The following is a 22,141-nucleotide window of genomic DNA, read 5'->3' as shown; positions in this document are numbered from 1 at the left end:
ACAACAGGTCAAGTAATGATGCCAGACACATTGACATAAAGTATCGTGTTGTGAAAGATAGAATCCAGGATCAAACAGTTGATGTTAAACACATAAGAACGAAGCATATGCTCGTGGATCCGCTAACAAAAGGCTTGCCACCCAGTATTTTTCGTGAGCATGTAGCCGGCATGGGACTACTGGAAGCCTTATGATTCTGGAATAAGAGGACCATTAAAATGAACCACTCCCCAAGTAGCAAAATGTTTTCCATTTCGAAATAGGCGGGTGTGCTATAAGTGTTGAGGTTCTATGGCGTTTCGAGCTGTAGTGACACCTCATTTTGGTACATCATTCCTATGTAGAATGGGCGAATGAAGTTAAGCCTAACGATCAAGGGGGAGAATGTTGGTTTTGATCTGACGGCTTAAACAGGCCCGTTAGATCTATTAGTCTAACAAAAAAAGATGAAGGGATAACGATAAGTGAAGGGGTCCATGTACCAACGTACGTGAGCCTTGATCAGAACTAACGCGCCCTGATCGGGGGCGCCCAAAAACCAACTCAGGTTTTGGGTCCCCTGTCGCCAGCGCCATATTAAAAGGGATACGGGAGAGAGCTGGCCACCTACGAGATCACAATTCACGTAAGGTTTACTCTCCTCCCGATATTCTCTCACCCCATCCGATCAGGGGGAGTACTGCAGCGACGTGAAGACCTAAGCCAGCCGCCGCCGCTGTCCCTGGGCAGTGCCGGTGGCGCCCTGAAGGAATCAGGACGTCGAGGAGAACCTCTACTTCGACTACATCACCCCTGCATCAAGCCTGCACCAAGCAGGCGATCATGTCCACTGCCGTGACATGTAATGATCCCCTAAAACCCTTCTCTGTTCATGCTTTTAGGTGATCTAAATGCAATCAGTTCCTGCTAATGGTATCCTAGAGATGCATAATTAATACAACATTACGCTCACCAAAGTGGTGGAATTCAAGAGGCAAAAATTAATTCCAGAAACATACATTGTATCTGTATCTCTATTCATTGCTTGCTCTTGCAGTGTGAAGCAACCATATATTTCCAGGATTTTGGTTCCCATAGTTTAGGTCCTGTACATAGAAACCATTATCAAGATATCTCCATGAAAAGCTGTTGCACCCAATTCAAAACAACAGGATTGTAGAAATAGATGAGCTGACATGGACATAACAGAATAAATTATGTACAGTCACTACGCAGAGAAAGTATACTTCAGCGGTGTATAACTTGTAGTACCAATCATAGAAACTATAAAATCAGTCAATGGTATTTATAGTTATACACATATTTGTTGTGCAGGTATACAATAATCACTGGAAATGGGACATAGCATATGACCAGTGCAAATGATGATTTAAGCATAATCCAAGTTTACTCGATCAAAGTTAATGGCTACCATCATATCCAAAGCAAAAACTCTCCTGTCATTACAAAGACACGTGAAAACTCTATTCACATGCTTCTTGACGTTGAGTTAAAGAAAAACGGACACACCAAACCAAATGTGTTTATAAAAGCAAAAATAAAAGGAGAGTAGAGTAACATTTAAACCTGCAGGCAGCAAGGTGTGCATTTGTAGCACAATAGAGAGAGAGAGGGAGATAAGAGAAACTAAATGAAGAAAAAGGAAACTGAAAGGTACGTTCATCAGGATAGCTTGAACAAGCATAAGATATATCCTTGTGCTCGAGGCTAACTAGCTGTCGTTGGAGACACCGATGAAGTGGCATCATATTTATAGCTGGGCAGTCTTAAATGATGAGGTACTGAAGGGCTGAATAATTCCCGCGACTAGCTGGTACAGATACCAGATGTTTGCATCTCTCAAGATGTAGTTTTTCCTGTAATGACAGGTCTCCCAAGCAATACAGTGACTCCAGACCATCGCAACATCAAATACACAAAGTTTGGTGTCCATAGAACTCTGCTAGCATGAAACGAAGCTTCTTAGAGCCATCTATTACTGAAGCCTGCAGACATGGCAAATGATTAATTCTGGGTGAAGATGACTTCTCTAGCAAATTCTTGATGCAAGATCACTGCAATGTTCAGATGATGCTCCTGTACCAAAGTGTTGTACACTCTCCAACTCTCTATAGTCCTGCCCCAGTATGGATTCGAAAAGGTCACACCATCTAATTTCAATACTCATGAGATAAGGGGGGAGAACGAAAACCTCTGTCAAGCTTCCACATTGATATGTCTTTTGATCTTTCAAATTTGGCAGGAGTTGATCCCTCCCTCGAGTACAATATATCATTTCACCTGGGTGGGGCTTACTAGCTTGCTGCAACTATAAATGTATACACTATTCAATGATACCAAGCTTTAGAACTCTTCAAGCCAGTAGATGAGCGTATCACAACCATCGATCGCTAATTCCCCGAGCTGACCAAGACGTTTCCAGACCCCAACTGTTCGCTGCAATGGACTTGAGCCGAACAAAAAGCTGCAACCAAAATACACTGGTGTCAAAATGGATACTTACAGTTCTGGTGTTGCTTTCTATCACTCACAGACAGCCATAAGTCAGACACGCAAGACATGTGCCTAGATTCAAATATTGATAAGAAAAGTTGACCCTTATCTTCCTCAATGTCTATAACTTTGAGTTTTGGTGCTTCAGGCAGGGTTGTTAGCTTTGGAAAGTTCTTCAAGTGAACTCTCTCAAGTAGAGGAAATGTTAATTCTTCTCCGTTTGTTTCCGCCCATCTCTCAGAATCTCCAATTTTTCAAACCTGAGGTGTTTTAATGCTGGAAATGTTGCAGATGAATTGTGACTGCGTAGGCTTTGCAGGTTGTGCAACCTTATCATAACAAGAACTTTGAGAGCCTTAAATTGACCGAATTGGGGAAATTCATCACAAATTGTACAACCATCTAGGTGGAGCTCGATCAAATGCTCCAGAAAAGTAAGATCTGTCACCCATGCTGGGAAATTGGTACCTTTGTATGAGTGTATTATTAGCAACTCCAACGCAACCTGAGCTTTAAGAGCATCAACGACATCCCTGTGTTGGTCAGTTCCTCACTGTTGTCATCGCACCTTTTAAGAGATAAATGTGTGAGTTTCTCTTTATTTCCAACACCGCACGCTTTAGCATCTGCTTGATTTACATATTGAAGACCTGATAGTTCTAGTTCACCACCAAGGTTTAAGCCCTGTAGTTCTTCAATAGTACTACAACCATGGCTAGAATCCACCACAAAATATGTTAATGTCTGTAGAGAAGAGACTTTCCGAAGTTCTGGAGACATGCACTCTAGTGATATGTAACCATTAGTATAGAGATTATGGACATTTGACTAATACTTCGTATTCTTAGGAAGTCAACCAAGACTCTCACAATTAGAAAGGTTAAGGATCTGTAGATTATATAATATGCTCATTTCCTTGGGAAGCTCTTTGATCCACATGTTGTGTGAGGCATTGAGATACCTCAGGTGCTGTAAGTGCCTTGCTTCACGTGGATGTTTGTACAATGAAAAGAGTTGAAGTGCTCACATATTATTGTACTTCGACAAGTGCGGTATTGACCCATCGGTGTGTTTATTTGCATACAACATTGACTGGAGAAATGTAGAGTTTTTCTTCTGATAATCATGCTAAAGAGTTCTGATATGGCAATAGAGGAGAACAATTGCCGAGTAGGGCCTCGTGACAGCAAGTCCTTTTGATCACGCATATGAACTATAGTAAAACGATCTTTTTCCATAAAAAGGTTAGGCAATGTCATGCATAAGATCATGTATACTGCATACTGTTCTTGAACGGACCTCCAAGTTAGCTCGTAAAAATTTCTCTGCCTACCATTTCAGGATTGTCACCTTCCACCAATGGTTTGTAATCATGTGCTATCCATAGCTGGATTAAAATCTCCACATCAATATGATAATCTTTGGGAAATACTGTACAAAAAGCATATCATTGTTTCAAGTGTTATGGCAAGTCATCATAGCTGAGTTTGTGTTTGCTAATGTTCATGTCTTCCCATAGCCCGTGTTGCCTCTGGTTAGTATGTTCTTCCATTCTTTCATGCCAGTCTTATTACTCAATGTAGATCCAAAGTCTTTGGCAGCTAAAAGGGAGCCCCCACATCTATCCAGAATCTTTTCAACCATGTCACTTAGCTCAACTTCGTTTGGCTTTTGCAAATTGAATGCTCTTTTGTAAATTGAATGTTATGGCTATCATTGGTGCACGTCTTCATAATTTGAGCCACTTGTGCATTACGAGTGGTCGTCAGTATTGCAATTTGCTTAGCGCCGTGCTTCAGGCAGGTCTTGAGTTTTTACCACTTATCAACATCGTCATTCCATACATCATCCAGCACAATAAGGTATCTCTTCCAACTTACTTCCGAAGTTCCTGCAATGCCTTTTCATGATTAATCTCCTTGGGTCTGGCAGATGTTGCTTGCAATCTTAACAACTTCAAAATCACTAGACACACAACAACACCTCTGGAGTTGGAAATACTCCTTGATTTCTAGGTCATGTAGACAAGCTGAGCAAAGGCCTTCTTGCCCATCCCAGCCATTCCAGCAATGGGAAGGGCCATGGGATCCCCGTCGCTAGCTTGAGAAATGAATATACTCACGGTCTTCTCTTCTCTTCTTCTCTGGACATGTTGACAATGTCCTTCTCGGAGTGGAGTATGATGGAGTTTGTAATGCGCCACTACATAGATGCAGTGGTGGATCTAGAATTTGACCAACAAGGGGGCAACATTACAAAGGGTTGCATTTTTTAGAACACGATACAAATAGTTAAGAAAGTACTGAATATACATATGAATGCACTAGTAAAAAAAGTTCTAGAATGCATGTGTGTGTGTGTTGGGGGGGGGGGGGGGGCAATGGCCCCATGACCCCTACACTAGAGAATTGGGTTATGTCGTGGGCAGGGAAGATGCTTACCATATCAAAGCCAAGCATCTTGTAATGCCCCTTCTTCTTGGCGTCACGCCGGAGTACCTGGTACTTGAGCTCGTCGAAGACATCGTTCCCCTCATGGGCTACCTTCTTGAGTGCTTCGAACAATGCACCCACTTCGTGCTGGTAAGCTTTTTCTCCGCATCTTCGATGATGTGCAAGACATCTGTCAGGTCGCCCTCCAGGATCTCACGGTGCTTCTTCATGCCGTCCATCACCTTGTACTGGTCCTTCAGGAAGCTGGATGCCTTGTTCGTCAACAGGGAGACCAATGGCTTGACCATAAACTCCGTCGTTGTTGCTCTCCATTCACAACTCCCAACTCACAAGGAACACATAAGACCTATGCATAAGAGAAAATGGTGTGAGATTGACGTTGATTCAACGAAACGAGAAAATTGGATATTTGCCACTTTCATTATGTGGCTTCTCAAAATTGCCAGTTTCAAGATTGGCTTCGCAAAATTGCCACCCTGTTCGTTGACTCCTTGATTACCATGCCACTTCCCTCTTTTATTGATTTTCCCTTTTCCTTTTCCATTTATAAGCACTGGAAAAGACCATACTACCCCTGATGCTATGTACAAGTACTATCCACATCCTAATTGATCATAATTGATACTTGAAGTAGACGAGAGCGCCGCCAAGAATACCCTGTGCATTCCATCACTGATCTCGACGCAGATCGCCTGAACGTCGCGCGCCGCCAATCTTCTCAACATCACGTACCGCCGATTGCCTACACCCAGCGTGCCGCCGATCTCGTCAAGGCCGTGTGCCGCTGATCTCGCTGACGCCACGTGCATGGATTCTGGAGGGTATCATGTTGAGCCTTATCCTTGCTTTGTTCAAAAAACCGTAGCAATTGATCTCTTGTTGCACGACTCGTTAACAAAGCTCTGCAACATGTGACATATCGACGAGAAATTGTGCTGTTCGTTCTCCATTGTCGAACGAGAATAACACATGCATATGCATAAGCTCAGTACGTGTACTGTGTACTTAGCATCAGGGGTAGTTTAGTCTTTTCCAGTGCTTATAAATGGAAAAAGAAAAAAATCAATAAAAGGAGGGAAGTGGCATGGTGATCGAGGAGCCAACGAGCAAAGTGGCAATTTTGCGAAGCCAATCTTGGAAGGTGCAATTTTGAGAAGCCACATATTGAAAGTGGCAAATATCTAATTTTCTCGTGGGCATCAAGGAAGTTCTCTTGGCAAAGCCAGTTTGGTCTTCTTCCTTGTTGTAGTGTGTGTGTGTGTGTGTGTGTGTGTGTGTTCTTGAGAGAAGAAGATAGAGAGATCCCATAAGAGTTGTGTGAGGCGGCTCAAGAGGAGGAAGAAGAGGCGGGCGCCAACAATTGGTATTCAGAGCCTAGTCGATCCTAGGCGATGGCGACGGTGCGGCGGACACCATGAGAGGTGGAGGACGTCGGCGGCGCGATGCCGCTGGTGGCCGACTGCGGTGCGATGCCGCTAGATGGAGATGGCGGTGCGAAGCTGCCACAAGAAGACAACGGTGTGATGCCATTGGGAGGTACAGAGGCGCGAAGCCGTTATGAGGACCGGTGCCGCGACGGCGTCATCCATGACAAGATGGTGTGGTGACCGGCGTCGTGATGGCATCGTCCACAACAAAACGGCACTGCGACAGTGTCGTCCACGGCAAGGTGCACGGTGTTGCGATGACGTTGTCAAGTGGTTGAGGGTGATCTGTGTTGTTGATAGGAGAATCAAGATTGGGGGGTGAATGTTAGACTTAATCTTGATTCCATGTATCTGTATGTTTAGTTCTGTTCAGCATGTAGTTAGTTGTTAGATATCTGCAGGCAGATGGAGCTTCATTTGAGCGTGCAAGAGGTGAGATGCCGATGGCAACGAGATGCTGCCGAGCTGCGTGATGCGGCATAGCCGTGTGAAGCGGATGGACGAGACCTGAAGCCGATGACAAGCAAAGAGTTGCGGCCGAGTAAAGGGCTGAGTTCTGCTAGATAGCTAGCTAGTTTCGTTCATGTAGTTAGTTTTAGATATGGCCTTGTCGTGTGGCTATTGGAGTGATTCCAGGAATAGGATAAGGCCGGTTAGTGCATGCATAGATTAGTGGGGTTAGTTACTTCGTGCATGTAGTTGGGGTAATGGTCAAGTAGTGGTGTGAGTTTTGCATGGGACATTGGGACATGGCAGGAGTGTCAACCTCCTTTGTATATATTCCTTTGAGTAAAGAGAAACGAGGTCGTGAGGGCACAAGCAAAATGTAGCCACGGTGGGCATCAAGGAAGTTCTCTTGGCAAAGCCAGTTTGGTCTTCTTCCTTGGTGCAGTGTGTGTGTGTGTGTTCTTGAGAGAAGAAGATAGAGAGATCCCATAAGAGTTGTGTGAGGCAGCTCAAGAGGAGGAAGAAGAGGCGGGCGCTGCGAGAGGGCGGCGCCAACAAAGTGTTTAGATAGACTGTCGCTTTTCTTCAAAGATTGTTGTCTGCTCTTCAGTTAAGTTCAAAGACCGATATAATGTTCTTTTGGGGCGTGATTGGATTCATGCAAATTGTTGCATCCCTTCTACTCTGCATCAATGTTTGATTCAGTGGGTTGATGATGATGTTGAAGTGGTTGAGGCGGATAATTCGGCCTGCATTGCTTTGGCTGAGGCTCCGGATGATTGGCAACACGGTGAGATGAGATGCTTGACGGGTAGAGATTTATCAGATTATGATTATATTAGTATTGGTAGAGATAATTTTGTTCCTGTACATGCATAGTCGGCTAGTATAGCTCGGCTTAATGAATTATCCTTGTGAACAATGAATAAGGAAGATAGTGTTAAATGGATGCAAAGGCGTGTTGAGGAGTATCGTTCAGGAAAGAACGATATGCATGAAGCTATTGAGAATTTCGATGATATGGAGAAGCTTGGACAAGGATTCTCATCGGCTGACCCACTTGAGAAAGTTGATATTGGTGATGGAAATGTCCCTAGACCTACATTTATTAATGCTAATATGGGGGCCGATCAGAGAGGAAAGGTATGTGCATTACTCAGGGAATTTGTTGATTGCTTTGCTTGGAATTATACTGAGATACCCGGTTTGAGTAGGGACTTAGTTGAACACGGATTGCCTATTAAATCTGGTTTCAGGCCGCATAAACAGCCCCTTAGGCGATTCAATCCTAGGATATATGACCGCAACAAAGATGAAATTGATCGGTTGTTAAAAGCTCGGTTTATTCGGTCGTGTAGATATGCGGAATGGATTTCTAATATTGTTCCCATTGAAAAGAAAAATACTGATAAGATTAGAGTATGTATTGATTTTAGGGATTTGAATAAGGCTATGCCTAAATATGAATATCCTATGCCTATAGCCGACATGTTGATTAACGATGCTTCTGGACATAAAGTAATCGGTTTTTTAGATGGTAATGCTGGTTATAATCAGATATTTATGGCCGAAGAAGATATGTTTAAGACTGCTTTTCGATGCCCTAGTTTTTTTGGTTTATTTGAGTGGACTGTTATGACTTTTGGATTGAAGAATGTTGGAGCTACATACCAGCGTGCTATGAATCTGATTTTTCATGATCTTCTAGGCATCGTATTAGAAATATATATATTGATGATGTAGTTGTTAAATCGGATGGGTTTGATCATCATTTAGCTGATTTGCGATTAGCTTTTGAAAGAATGTGTCAGTATGGGCTGAAAATGAATCCACTCAAATGTGCTTTCGGTGTATCGGCTGGTAAGTTCTTGGGTTTTATAATTCATGAGCATGGCATAGAGATTGATCCTAAGAAGGTAGAGGCAATCAGAAAATTGGAGGAGCCCACATGTAAAAGGGATGTGCAGAAATTGTTAGGAAAAATTAATTACTTGAGATGATTCATATCTAACCTTGCGGGAAAAATTGAATCGTTTATTCCTTTACTTCGGTTAAAACATGAAGCCGAATTCACTTGGGGGGCAGAACAGCAAGAGGCTTTTAATAATAGAAAACGGTATTTGTCAAGTCCTCTAGTGCTTCGAGCACCCAAGTCTGGTGTGCCGTTCAGATTATACATTGCCGCACAAGACAAGGTGATCGGCGTAGTTTTAGCACAAGAGAACGGCGGGAAGGAGTACATCATTGCATACTTGAGCCGCCGTTTGGTTGACGCTGAGAGTCGGTACGTGTTTATTGAAAAATTATGTTTATCTTTATATTATGCATGTACAAAATTTGGGTCATATTTACTTTATAGTACATGTGTAGTAGCTTGCCAAGCCGACGTGATTAAATATATGCTGCAACAGCCGATTCTTAGTGGTAGAATTGGAAAATGGGCTTATGCACTAATAGAATATGACTTGGCATATGAATCATTGTGTTCTATGAAAGGTCAAGTCATCGCTGATTTTATTGTTGATCATAGGATTAAGGATGAAGAATATAGTAATTATGTTAGTGTGAGCCCGTGGAAGTTTTATGTTGATGGGTCGATTTGTAGGGAGGTACGGTAATGTTTTAATTTCAATAACCAATGTCGTTTATGAAACATCGGTCTGTTTAGAATATCCTTGTACAAATAACCAAGCTCAATATGAAGCTCTGTTGTTTGGTTTACAAAATTTAGTAGATATGGGTGTAAAGGATATAGAGGCTTTGGGAGATTCACTTCTGGTAGTCCGGAAAATTGGTGGTGAATTTCAATGTTTTGATGGATTATTAAACAACTATTTAGAACGATGTTTAGATATCATTAAGTCTCTGAATACTTTCACCATCAGTCATATACGTAGGGAAGATAATTCTAGAGCTAATTGCTTAGCGCAGCAAGCATCCGGATACCAAATCAGTAGGGGAAAGTTTTTCATATTAGAGAAACCGATGCTAGATGTTGTTAATAGTAATGCTGATCTGTTGGCTATTAATTTGCTAAAGGATGCAACAGGTTCTTGTTCAATCCAGCAGAAAATAGTACATGGCAAAGAAGATTCGGTGCAGGAGTCACAAATAATCGAATTAGCAGCTAATTTCGAACCGAGTGATTGGAGAACTCCTCTGATTAATCATCTAAAGGATCCTGGGCAAACAAGAGATAGAAAAATTCAGCGACAAGCTTTAAAATATACTTTGCTAGATAGTGAGTTACACCGCCGAACGATAGATGGATTACTTTTAAAGTGCTTAGGTCCTGATCAGTCAAGAGTAGCTATGGGTGAAGTACATGAAGGGCTATGCGGAACACATCAGTCGGCTCATAAGATGCAATGGTTATTGAGAAAAGCAGGTTTTTATTGGCCGACGATGTTAGAGGACTGTTTTTTCTATTATAAAGGTTGTGAAGAACGCCAGAAATTTGGAAATGTTCAATTGGCACCTGCAGCTATGATGCATCCCATTATTAAGCCATGGCCGTTTAGAGGATGGGGTTTAGATTTTATTGGTCAAATATATCCTGCTTCGTCTAAAGGTCATCGCTTCGTCCTAGTAGCTACAGATTATTTTACCAAATGGACTAAAGCAATTCCTTTAAGAAATATGATCCATAAGGAAGTGATTAATTTTGTTTTGGAGCATATTATCCGCAGATTTGGTATTCCTCAAATTTTGACTACAAATCAAGGTTCTTATTTTATGTCTCATCAATATCGTGAGTTTGCCGATCTTGTAGAATTAAATTGTTAAATTCGTCGCCTTATTATGCTCAAGCTAACGGACAGGCTGAATCTAGCAATAAAACCTTAATTAAGCTTATAAAGAAGAAAATTAAGGAGCATCCAAGAAAGTGGCATGAAGTGCTTTCAGAGGCTTTATGCGCTCATCGGATATCTAAGCATGGAGCAACTCAAGTGACACCGTATGAGTTAGTGTATGGAGAGGAAGCAGTGTTACCTGTAGAGGTTAATTTGCAAGCTCTTAGAGTAGCGAGACAAAATGATTTGTTGGCTGTAGACTATAATAATTTGATGATGGATAGAATTGATGATGTTCCAGAAGAAAGACTAAGAGCCTTACTAGAAATTGAAAAAGAAAAATTAAGAGTAGCTAAAGCTTATAACTAAAGAGTGAGGGAAAATCGTCCCAAATAGGAGACTTAGTGTGGAAAACGATTTTGCCTATTGGAACTAGAAATAATAAATTTGGCAAGTGGTCGCCGAGTTGGGAAGGTCTGTATAAGGTTGTAGAGATTGTTCCTGGAAATTCATATTTTGTACAATCTTTGCAGGGGGGAAAGTTGCCCAAAGCTCTCAATGATAAATATTTAAAAATTACTATCCTAGCATGTGGCAAGAAGCTTGATGGCACTATATGGCCGATATGATTTCAGATGTCGCCCTAAGCAAAATTTGGCCGATGTGTTATTTAGACATCGCCCTAAGCAGTTGATATGGCCGGTGAAGCAGTTGACATCGTCCTAAGACATTGCCATGGTGTTTTTGGTAAATAAAATTACACCAAAAACAGGGAGGCATATGTTGATAGTCTAATTTGGATCTGGCTTGAGGGGTTGCCCAGATTATTTAGTTTTGGTGGTCAAGCTAATGGTTTGAGAATGCACACATGATTGCAAGTACAGAGGCTAGGTGCAGCAGGATGGATGGAACAGAATTGTGTGTTAGAGCTCACCCATGGAGAGAAAAAAACATCAGCCTGGGCCCAATACTAGTAGACTTTCCATACTAGTAGACTTTCCTTTTTTTAGCGAACACCATTTAGTCTGTGTTGTTGAAATGTAAGCGTGTGAGAGCACCACGGTGTAGCAAAAGAGTTGACAAGAATACAAGTTTGGAAAGAAAATAGTGTCATTTCTAAGATTATGAATCCTGTTTTCGTTACCAGGGTGGAGTCTAACTTGCGGCATCGACGATACATGTAGTGCCTTAGTGAATGTTAATTCTTTTTGACAACTTTGGCTACACTTGGAGGAAGAAAATGAAAAGGCAGACACGTGAAGTTTGGTTTTTTTTTCTTTTTTCGAAAAGGGGAAAGAGCCCGGCCTCTACATCATCATGATGCATACAGCCAATTTTATTAAAAGGAAATAAATAGGTCTGAAACGTACATAGTATCAACTAAAACGGCAAAAAGAAAAAGAAAACACCACAAATGGTGGGTACAAACGGAAGATTACATGACTTAACCATATAATCTATTAGTGACATGCCAGCCAAACCAGTTGAATAATGTCTGTGAAACCATCTCCAGATGGTTGCACTCAAAGGCCATGAGCCCCCCAGCGTCCCCACGCTGAAGTGATGACCATATACGGATCGATGCGGTGGCTCTGAAGATAACCTGCAAAAAGTTAATAGAGCGAGATCTGTTAAAAACACGGTCATTCCGGCAATTTCAAATTGCCCAAAGTAAGGCACAAACCCCTACACGGATATGACCCTTAAGTATTTTGTTGATACCAACCAACCAGTTTCCAAACAAATTTGGGATACTTGTTGGTGGTGGCAAATCATATGCAACATGAACCGTGCGCCAAATCAAAGTCGCGAAAGGGCAGGAAATAAAAATATGTTGAATTGTTTCATCCTTATCACAAAAACAACACTTCTTACATCCATTCCAGTTTCATTTAGCCAAATTATCTTTGGTGAGGATCACCTCCCTCTAGACAAACCACATAAAAATTTGAATCTTTAAAGGTACTTTGATTTTCCATATATGCTTTCTACGAAACACAGGCCCTGTGTTAATATGATCTTCATACATAGACTTGACAGTAAACACCCCATTGGTATTTAGTCTCCATCTGAAGACGTCAGGCGCATGAGATAGGTTGACCAACATCAACCTACGAACTAAATGAGCCACGCCATCCATTTATCGCCAATCAAGGCCCTCCTGAATTGGATGTTCAGAGGTGTTGAACCAAGGACTGATTGAACTGTATCATCTTTCTTACGCACAATATTATACAAAGATGAGTACTGAACCGCAAGCGGATTGTCCCCTAACCAGGTATCTTTCCAGAAACTAGTGGATTAACGGTTACCAACTTCAAGTGAACCTCTCATAAAGAAAGAAGACTTGACCTTCATCAAGCCCTTCCAAAATGGAGAGTCGGTTGGTTTGGTGAAGACGTGAAGTTTGGTGAAGCAATGAAATATACACTTACGTCATATCTATAAATAACTAGCTTCCTTGTGTAGCAGAACCAATGCTCAAAACTCAAATAGATGTGTGTGACAATCGTGTACAATACGGACAAATGTATGAAGAGCGTGAAAATGTCGGACACAACGAGTGGCACTCAAAGTTGAATGGGGACATTATTTAGAAATGGGAAACATTGGAAATTTGTGTTAGGGAATGATGCTAATATCAAGTCATGATTCCTTCCAACTGTACGCAGGGCTCAATACTAGCTCACAAAAGAGCCCAGAAATAACAAAAAAGAATAAAAAGATGCCATAGCCGGCGAAAAGATAGGCTACCATGACTAAACACCTAGGATATTATTAGCTCGCCATCCAAAGCAGTTGAGGATGACCCGTGCTACTGTCTCCCACCAGTTACACCTAGTAACCAAAAGCTCACTAGAGTCCGCATGAGTGAGTAACGACCACGTATCGATCCAAGCAGTGGTTCTGAAGATAATCTGTAAAAAGTTATTAATTTCTTTCCCATTAAAGATCATATCATTTCTGCAGTTACATATAGCCCAAAATAGTGCACATGCCCCTATCCAAATATGTCCCCCAATCTTTAAATCCACGCCATGTAGCCACGTCCCAAATAACGTGTTCATGCTAATAGGAGGATTCACGTTGAAGGCTATATGAAGAGTACGCCAAAGTAGTTTGGCTAACGAAAAATCTAGAAAGAGGAGTTGAATCGTCTCATCATGGTGACAAAGACAGCATCAGGAACTACTGACCCATCTTCACTTTACCAGGTCATCTTTTGTTAATATCACCCCCTTGTGCACAAACCACATGAAGATTTTAATTCTAAGCCGTACTATAATCTTTCAGATGTGTAGAGACCTCAAGATTGGCCTAGAATCAAATAGGTCAAAATACATAAATTTTACCGACAAACTAACGTTCCTAGATAGTTTCCAATGATTGGTATCTGGTTGGGCCGAAAGCTGAACATCCATCAACTTGCGGACCAAATGCAGCCAAGAGTTCCATCATTCCCCCACCAGAGACCTCCTGAATTGTATATTAAGGGGGAACGATTGTAGTACTGTAGCAACACAGGCTTTCTTGCGTTATACAATATTATACAAAGTGGGATATTGAATGGCTAAGGGCATCTCCCCTAACTACACATCTTCCTATAATCTAGTTGTGTTCCATTGCCAATAACGAAATTCACCCTATGAAAAAATGTTTCTTTTATCCTCATTAACCCCTTCCAAAATGGCGGATCATTAGGTCTAGCGGTAATCTGGGCAGAAGTTGTACCCAAGTTCCCTCAGTCTCAACAGATAATCTAAATAACCATTTACTTAAGAGACACTTATTTTTAACTTCTAAGTTCTTGATCCCTAACCCACCTTGGTCTTTGGGCCAGCAAATGATATCCCAGCTGGCTAATCCGTATTTCTTCTTAACCTCATCAGATTGGCATAAAAAGCAAGATCGATAGAAATCTAATCTTTTCCATACCCCTATCATTACTTCGAAGAATGATAAAAAGAACATCGGCAAACAAGTAAGAACTGAGTTTATCAACACAAGCCGACCTCCATAAGACATAAGCTTTCCTTTCCAGCAACTTTGTCTTTTTCAAATCGATCTTCAATACACTTCCACTCCTTATTCGATAATCTGTGGTGGTGAATTGGAATCCCTAAGAAACTAAACGGTAGGGAGCCCATTTCACATCTAAACAATTGTCTGCAAGCATCATGTTCTTCTTTGGCTCTCCCAAAGCAGAACTACTCAATTTTGTTGAAATTGATTTTAAGTCCCGACAATTGTTCGATCAAGCAAAGTACTAGCTTCATATTACTAACCTTTGCGAGATTATGTTCCATGAAAAGAATCGTATCATTCGCGTACTGTAGTATGGACACTCCCCCATCCACAAGATGCGGAACAACTCTCTATCATCCTGCCCCAGTATGGACTCAAGAAGGCAGCACCACCTAATTTAAATACCCAAGTGAGAAGGGGGAAGAACGAAAAGCTCTGTCAAGCATCCACGTTGATGTATCTTTAGATCTTTCAGATTTGGCTGGAGTTGATCCCTCCCTCAAGTACAATATATCCTTTAACCCGGATGGGGCCTACTAGCTTGCTACAACTATAAATGTATAAACTATTCAATGATACCAATCTTCGGAACTCTTCTTCAGGCCAGTAGATGAGTGGATCACAACTGTCGATCACTAATTCCCCGAGCTGACCAAAATATTTCTAGACCCCCAACTATTGGCTGCAAAGGACTTGAGCGGAACAAGAAGCTGCAACCAAAATACATTAGTGTAGAAAGGGATACTTTAGACATTAGTGTAAAAAGGGATACTTCAGGATCCTTATCAAGCTCCAGTTCTTGCGTTGCTTCTGTATCACTGATAGACAACCATAAGTCAGATAAGCAAGACTTGTGCTTGGATTCAAATATTGACAAGGAAAGTTGAGTCTTGTCTTCCTCTACGTCAATAACTTTGAGTTTTGGTGCTTCAGGTAGAGTTGTTTGCCTTGGGCAGTACTCAATGTAAACATACTCAAGTAGAGGAAATATTAATTCTTCTCCTTCTGTTGCCACCCATCTCTCCAAAATCTCCATTTGTTCTAATCCGAGGTGTTTTAATGCTAGAAATGTTGCAGTCGAACTGTCCCTGCATAGGCTTTGCAGATTATCAAACTTTACCAAAACAAGAACTTCAATGGCCTTAAATCGACCAATTGGGGAAATTCCTCACACATTGTACAACCAGTTTGGTCAAATGCTGCAGTAAAGTAAGATCTTTCACCAATTTTGGGAAGCCAGAAGCTCTATAGGAGTGTATTCTTAGCAACTCCAGCGCGGCAAGAGGATTAAGAGTATGAAGCACATCTATGTGTTGTTTCAGTTCCCCACTGCTATCATTGCTCCATTCAATAGATAAAATATGTGGGTTCCTCTTTATTTCCAAGACCGGATGCTTTAGCATCTTGTTCAGTTACAAACCGAAGACCGTATAGTTTTGTTTATCCACCAAGATTTATATCCGCAGTCCTCCAATAGTAGTGCAATAAGGACTAAAACCCACCACAAAGTATGTTAGAGTCTGTAGAGAAGTGAGTTGCCCGAGATCTGGAGACAAGCACTTCAATGATGTGCGTCCATTTGTATATAGGTCGCAGAGCTTTGTCATATACTTCACATCCTTTGGAAGTTAACCAAGATTCCGGCAACCAGTAAGGGTCCGTAGATTATACAATGTGCTTATTTCATTGAGAAGTCCGCTCATATACCAGCTCCTTGAGAGATCAAGATACCTCAGGTATTGCCTCTGTCGGAGTGCCTAGCTTTGTCCATTTGCACTCTTCAAAAAGTTGCAGTGCTCGCAGATGATTGTGCTTCGACAAATGTGGTGTCGAGCCACAAGTGAAGCTATATGTATACAATAGTGTCTGAAGAGCGGGTGAGTGTTTCTTTAGTTAATTATCTAAAAGAGTTTAGACATACTCATATGATGAGAACAAGTGGCGAGTAGGTCCTGCTGACAGCAACTCCATTTGATCAGGCTTATTGACTATGGTAAGACAATATTTCCCCATAACAGATGAGGGAATGTCATGTATAAGATGATTTATCTTGCATACTCTTCTGGAACGGATCTCCCCCCAAAATGTGTCAAGGGGGTTTGCGTGACCTCTTGAAAGAATGACCTCAGTTAGCTTGTTAAAAAGATTCTCTGCCTACCTTTTTAAAATGGTCACATTGCACCAATGATATGAAATCATGATCCATCCGTAACTGGATTAAAATCTCCACATCAATCTCGTAATCTTTGGGAAATACTGCACAACAAGCAAAGCATTGTTGTTAAGTTTGATGACAAGTCGTCATAGCGGAGTTTGAGTATTGCAAAATTTCTTGTCTTCTCATTGCCATCGATAGTTCTGGTTAGTATGTTCTTCCATTATTTCATGGTAGTCTTGTTACACAACATAGATCCAAAGACTTTGGCAGCTAAAGGGGAGCCCCACATCTATCCAGAATCATTTCACCCAGTGGCGAAACTAGCTTGGGATGACTGGGTGGGCCAATGGAAAAATATGAAGTCTTGGAGGTGGTAAAAGTTTGTATTTACTTTAAGCTATGCAGTCACAGAAAAAATTTCTTTGCAAATATTCCAAGGCTAGGAGGGGGGGGGGGGGCAGTGGCCCCCTTGACCTCAACGTAGCTCCGTTGCTGTTTTCAACCATCTCACTTAGCTCAACTTCATTTGAATCTCGCAAACAGAATGCTCTTTTCTCATATATTTCCTTCAGTTATACTTTGTCTAGATTTTCAAGATTAAGCATATCGTTAGTGCACGTCTTCATAATTTGATCCACTAGTGCATTACGTGTGGTAGTCAGTATTGCACTTTCCTTGACACTATCCTTCAGGCACGCCTTGAGTTTTTCCCACTTATCAACATCTTCATTCCATACATAATCCAACACAATAAAGTATCTCTTCCGAGTTACTTCCTTCGGAAGTTCATGCAATGCCTTTTCACAATTAATCTCATTGGTCTGACAGATGTTGCTTGGAATCTTAACAACATCAAAATCATTTGACAGACACACGACAATACCTCCGTAGCTAGAAATACTCCTTGATTTCTTGGTCATTGTAGACCAGCTCAGCAAAGGTGATCTTGCCCAGCCCACCCATTCAAACAATGGGAAGGACAATGAAATCCCTGTCATTAGCTTGACCAACCAATATACTCTCGATCTTCTCCTTCTCTTCATCTCTGGACCTGCTGACAATATCCTTCTCAGAGTCCGAGTTGATGGAATCTGTAGTGCGCCACTGCTTAGATGGCGGTGCATGTGCTGCATTTATTTGAATCCATAGGTATTCATCCATGTGACAAGGTCCTCAATGGCTTGCATAATTCTGCGTAGTTTCTTGCCCATACTGTAACAAAATACGATGGGGTTGTGGGAATATGGTAAATTTTCAATTCAAAGATTTCCATGAAATACATCACTTGAACTTTAATTTAAAAAATCCATTGAGTTCAGAGACATCTACTCTTATCATGCGTATGTTTAGTGCATCATTTAAATTCTAAGTTTAATTTTGGAGCATGCTTGGATGTGTGTTTTTAACAAGGTTGGAAAAAGCGGTAGGCGTAAGCGAGGCGGTTGGCCTTCGCCTAGTGCTTAGGCGGTGCCTAAGCATCCTAGGTGCGGCCTAGGCGGTAATATAGTTTTTACTCGTTGTGTATTTGTGATTATTATATGGGTGTTGATATTAGTTTAGGGCATATAAATAAGTTAATTACCGTCTACTGCCATTGGAATATAACTCGGTTGGCATATCAGTGCAGCATGTGGCATGATTTCTTGCTTGGGTAAGCAATTCCTTACTTGCCCTGCCTAGACCTCCATTTATGCCCTAGGCGAGGCGTTTGGCCATTGCCTTGCGCCTAGGCGTGCCTAAGCGCCTCCTAGGCACTGCCTTTTCCAACAGAGGTTTTTAATGCACATTGTGTTGTTGGGTGTTACATCTTCCCTAGTGGACAATTTGACAGTTTTGACCTGTGGATGAAATCATTTCACAAAATAAATTGTCCCTAAAAAAATTTCACTCAACTGACCTTTTTGAGTGGCGCCTGACACGAAGACGCCACACTACACTATGCAACACCTGACTGACAGGTACTACACGCCTGCCCAGCGTCGCACATCAAACTGTCTAAAAATTATTAAGTCAATGTGCAGCGCCTAAGAGCTAGGCACCACACTATACAGTGTAGCGTCTAGCCTTTAGGCGTTCCACTAGTGGTTGCATTATTTTTCACTACAAAATGAAGCAACCACTAGTGCAACGCCTAGACGCTAGGCGCTACACTGTATAGTGTGGCGCCTAGCTCTCAGGCGCTGCACACTGACTTAGTAATTTTCGGATCACCCGGGTGCGACGCTGGCTAGGCGTGCGGCGCCTGTCAGTCAGGCGCTGCACAGTGTAGTGTAGTGCCTTCGTGTCGGGCTCCACTCAAAAATGTCAGCTGAGTGAAATTCTTTTAGAAGAAGTTCATTTTGTGAAATGATTTCATCCACAAGTCAAAATTATCAAATTTGCCTTCCCTAGTAGTCTACAAAAATGGCATCACATAATGAAAGCGACACCTGTCAACCACTTGTATGGACATGCTAGTTTGAAACATCACATATAATGAACTAATAGAACCAGCCCCTACCGAGTGTAGATGGAGCTGCTTCCACCGTTTAATCATTGCCATGTGTCTCAACTATCTCTGCTGCATTGTCTTCTTCACATGTGAAATTCATTTCTGCATGTTTCTCGGCAACCCATTGCCCTTCATGTTGGCTTTGAGATCCAAACTGTATGTTTTCCACCATGTATTATGTACTCCCTCCGTTTTTATTTACTCTGCATATTAGAGTTGACTGAAGTCAAACTTCGTAAAGTTTGACCAAGTTTATAGAAAAGAATATAAACATTTAGCATAACAAATCTATATGATACGAAAGTACATCCAATAGTGAATCTAATGGTATTGATTTGTTATTGTACATGTTAATATTTTTGTCTATAAACTTTGTCAAAGTTTACAAAGCTTGACTTTGACCAAAGCTAATATGTGGAGTAAATAAAAACGGAGGGAGTATATCTTTATGTTTATAATATTCTGTAAATATTTAGATTACTATTTGATGGGCTGCGTTATAGAAAAGTAGTTTTTTATTACTTTTCATAAAATTAAAGATTATGATGTGAAAATAGATGGCTTATTTAAAAAAAATCAGAATTTGACTAATGTGTCATATACTTTTCATCAATGTCAGAGACATCTATTCTCAGCATGCATATGCCTAGAATCTTCCTTAGTACTACACGAAAACAAAGTCACACGATGAAAGCGACATCTCTCAACCAGTTGTATATAGTACAAGCTAGTCACAAACATAGCATCTAATGAACCGATGATCAACCCCGCCCAGCAAAGAGGAAAGCCGTTTCCGTCGTTGAATTGTTGTCATGCCTCTCAAATGTCTCTAACCTATTGTACTTTTATATGTGAAAGTCATTTCTGCATGGTATGTGTTGTGTGTGGTTGTTTTGAGAGCTAGACGGTATAATTTCAGGTTTTGTCTTTCTTTGTATGCTTACGCTTTATTTTTTTTTAAGTTTAATTCTAGAACGTGTTTGCATTTGTGTGTTTAATGCGCATCGTGTTGTTGGGGGTTACATCTTCCGAAGTACTCCACAAAAACAAAGTCACCTTAAGAAAGCTACATCTTTTTAGGTGGATTGCGTTAGACATACATTGGGCAATCATTCAGACTAGTCCTACCCGTATCATGCATCGATTAGCAGGTGATGCACATAAAAAGCACCTGCTAACTATTCAGATCAATCGAATATTGTTCGGCGGGCCAGCCATTCGTCGGCTTTGCACGGACTACATGGCGGAAGTTATAAATACGAATTGCAAATAATAAGGTTTGTGAAATTATTTTTTTCCTGAGCTCCACATGGATTTCTTGCTGAAGATGGCCACGGAGCAAATCACAATGGTTTCATAGCCACGTAACCGGTGGGCTTATCTGCCAGTTAGGAGGCATCCACCCAAATTCACTCTGGTTTTGGATGCCGGTAGGCCTGCCCGGTTGGTCTGGTCACCTCAGTTTGCGATCCTTCCGTGCTTTCTCGTACTTTTTGTATAAGGTTGTCAAGTGGTTCGGGGGTCACGTTAGTGTTTGGTAGCATGGCTTGCCGACCATTTCTCCACTTTCGGTTTGATGCATGCGCGGCTCTTGTCCATCGGAGCTAGTTGACCGATCTAGTCGGTGCACCATTACGCTCTAATCCATCCGTATACTCCGGTGCATCTTAGTGGCTAAAGCAACAACAAGAGTGCCTATTGAGTATCGAGGGTGTAATGTCTGTTTCGCATCGGCTGCCATTATGTTGTGTCACTAACATAGTGATGGTGGCTTCTTCTTCTAAATATCCCCTCTGCATTAAGATTCCATCCGTCACGTTAGTAGAACAATTAACTAATGGAAGTAGAGTATATTTTAGGGAAACAATTAATATTATACTTCTGATACTGAGCAATCCTCAGACCACTCGTGCTTCGTCGATGTTTGTTTAATCCAACGGCTGAGCATAATCCCTTGTTCGGCTACTAACCAGGCAGTTTTAAGCAAGGTTTCCATAACCACCCTGCTATTCCTTCGCCCTATCCATCTCTCCCAAATCCCCGGATCCCCCGCTCCACTCTCTTCCTTCCATGGGACCTCACCCCTGAGCTCGCCATTCACGGTACGTGTCCTGACCAGTGCCATCAAAACGCTATCCCCTACACCCCGTGCTTCGAACTAACCTCGCCTCTGATCAGACCAGCGCCCACATTTGTCCCCCTTGATGCGCCCCTCTGCGGCCTCGCCGGTCCGCCGGCCCGGCATTGGGAGGCCACGCCCGTCGTCTTCATCGTGTTATTTTCCTCACCAGGTTGTGCAGATCAACCCGGTCATCTTGGGGGCATCAGGTGTGCACAGCTCCAGCACCCATTAATTAGTTGAGTCTTTAAATTATTTTACGTGTCGATATCTTTGCTGCATCAAAGATTCAAAGTACAAATACTACAAATAACCTGGTTCTGGAATCTTGAAGTACCAATCAGCATGCTCGTGTTACAGTGTACTTCTATTCAAATGGACGTGTGCTGATTTCATGTTTGTGCAGATTTTTTGTTCATATAAGCCTACATGACCCCAATTATGTTGATGATATTAATTTGCGCATCAAACATTTCAGCAACCGGATCTTGGAAGAAAGAGATCCTATTTTTTTCATAACTGGACGCTTCCAATGCATCGCATCTATGTTGTGATAGCAACAAGTTTTTGCTTTAGAATCCATGCTTCGTTGGGCTCCTATATGTGCTTCTTATGTATAACTAGAGCATCGCAATACAACCATGCTTCTTAATTTATCTAACAATATGGTTACATGATTTCCTACCGAATTAGTGAGATACCAATGCAAGATTTCCAAGCGATTATCTATTCC

At 41.6% G+C, this 22,141-nt stretch overlaps 2 pseudogenes; both read right to left on the bottom strand.

The window, feature by feature from the left end:
• Nucleotides 1-2,215: 2,215 nt before the first annotated feature.
• On the bottom strand, nucleotides 2,216-5,755 carry LOC125532619 (annotated as a pseudogene).
• Nucleotides 5,756-14,030: 8,275 nt separating this feature from the next.
• LOC125532618 lies at nucleotides 14,031-21,534 on the bottom strand (annotated as a pseudogene).
• Between the last annotated feature and the right edge of the window lie 607 nt (nucleotides 21,535-22,141).

The sequence above is a fragment of the Triticum urartu genome, chromosome 1 (genome assembly GCF_003073215.2).
Source record: "Triticum urartu cultivar G1812 chromosome 1, Tu2.1, whole genome shotgun sequence".
In the NCBI taxonomy this organism is placed as follows: Eukaryota; Viridiplantae; Streptophyta; class Magnoliopsida; order Poales; family Poaceae; genus Triticum; species Triticum urartu.
This window is presented reverse-complemented; position numbering and strand designations above follow the sequence as displayed.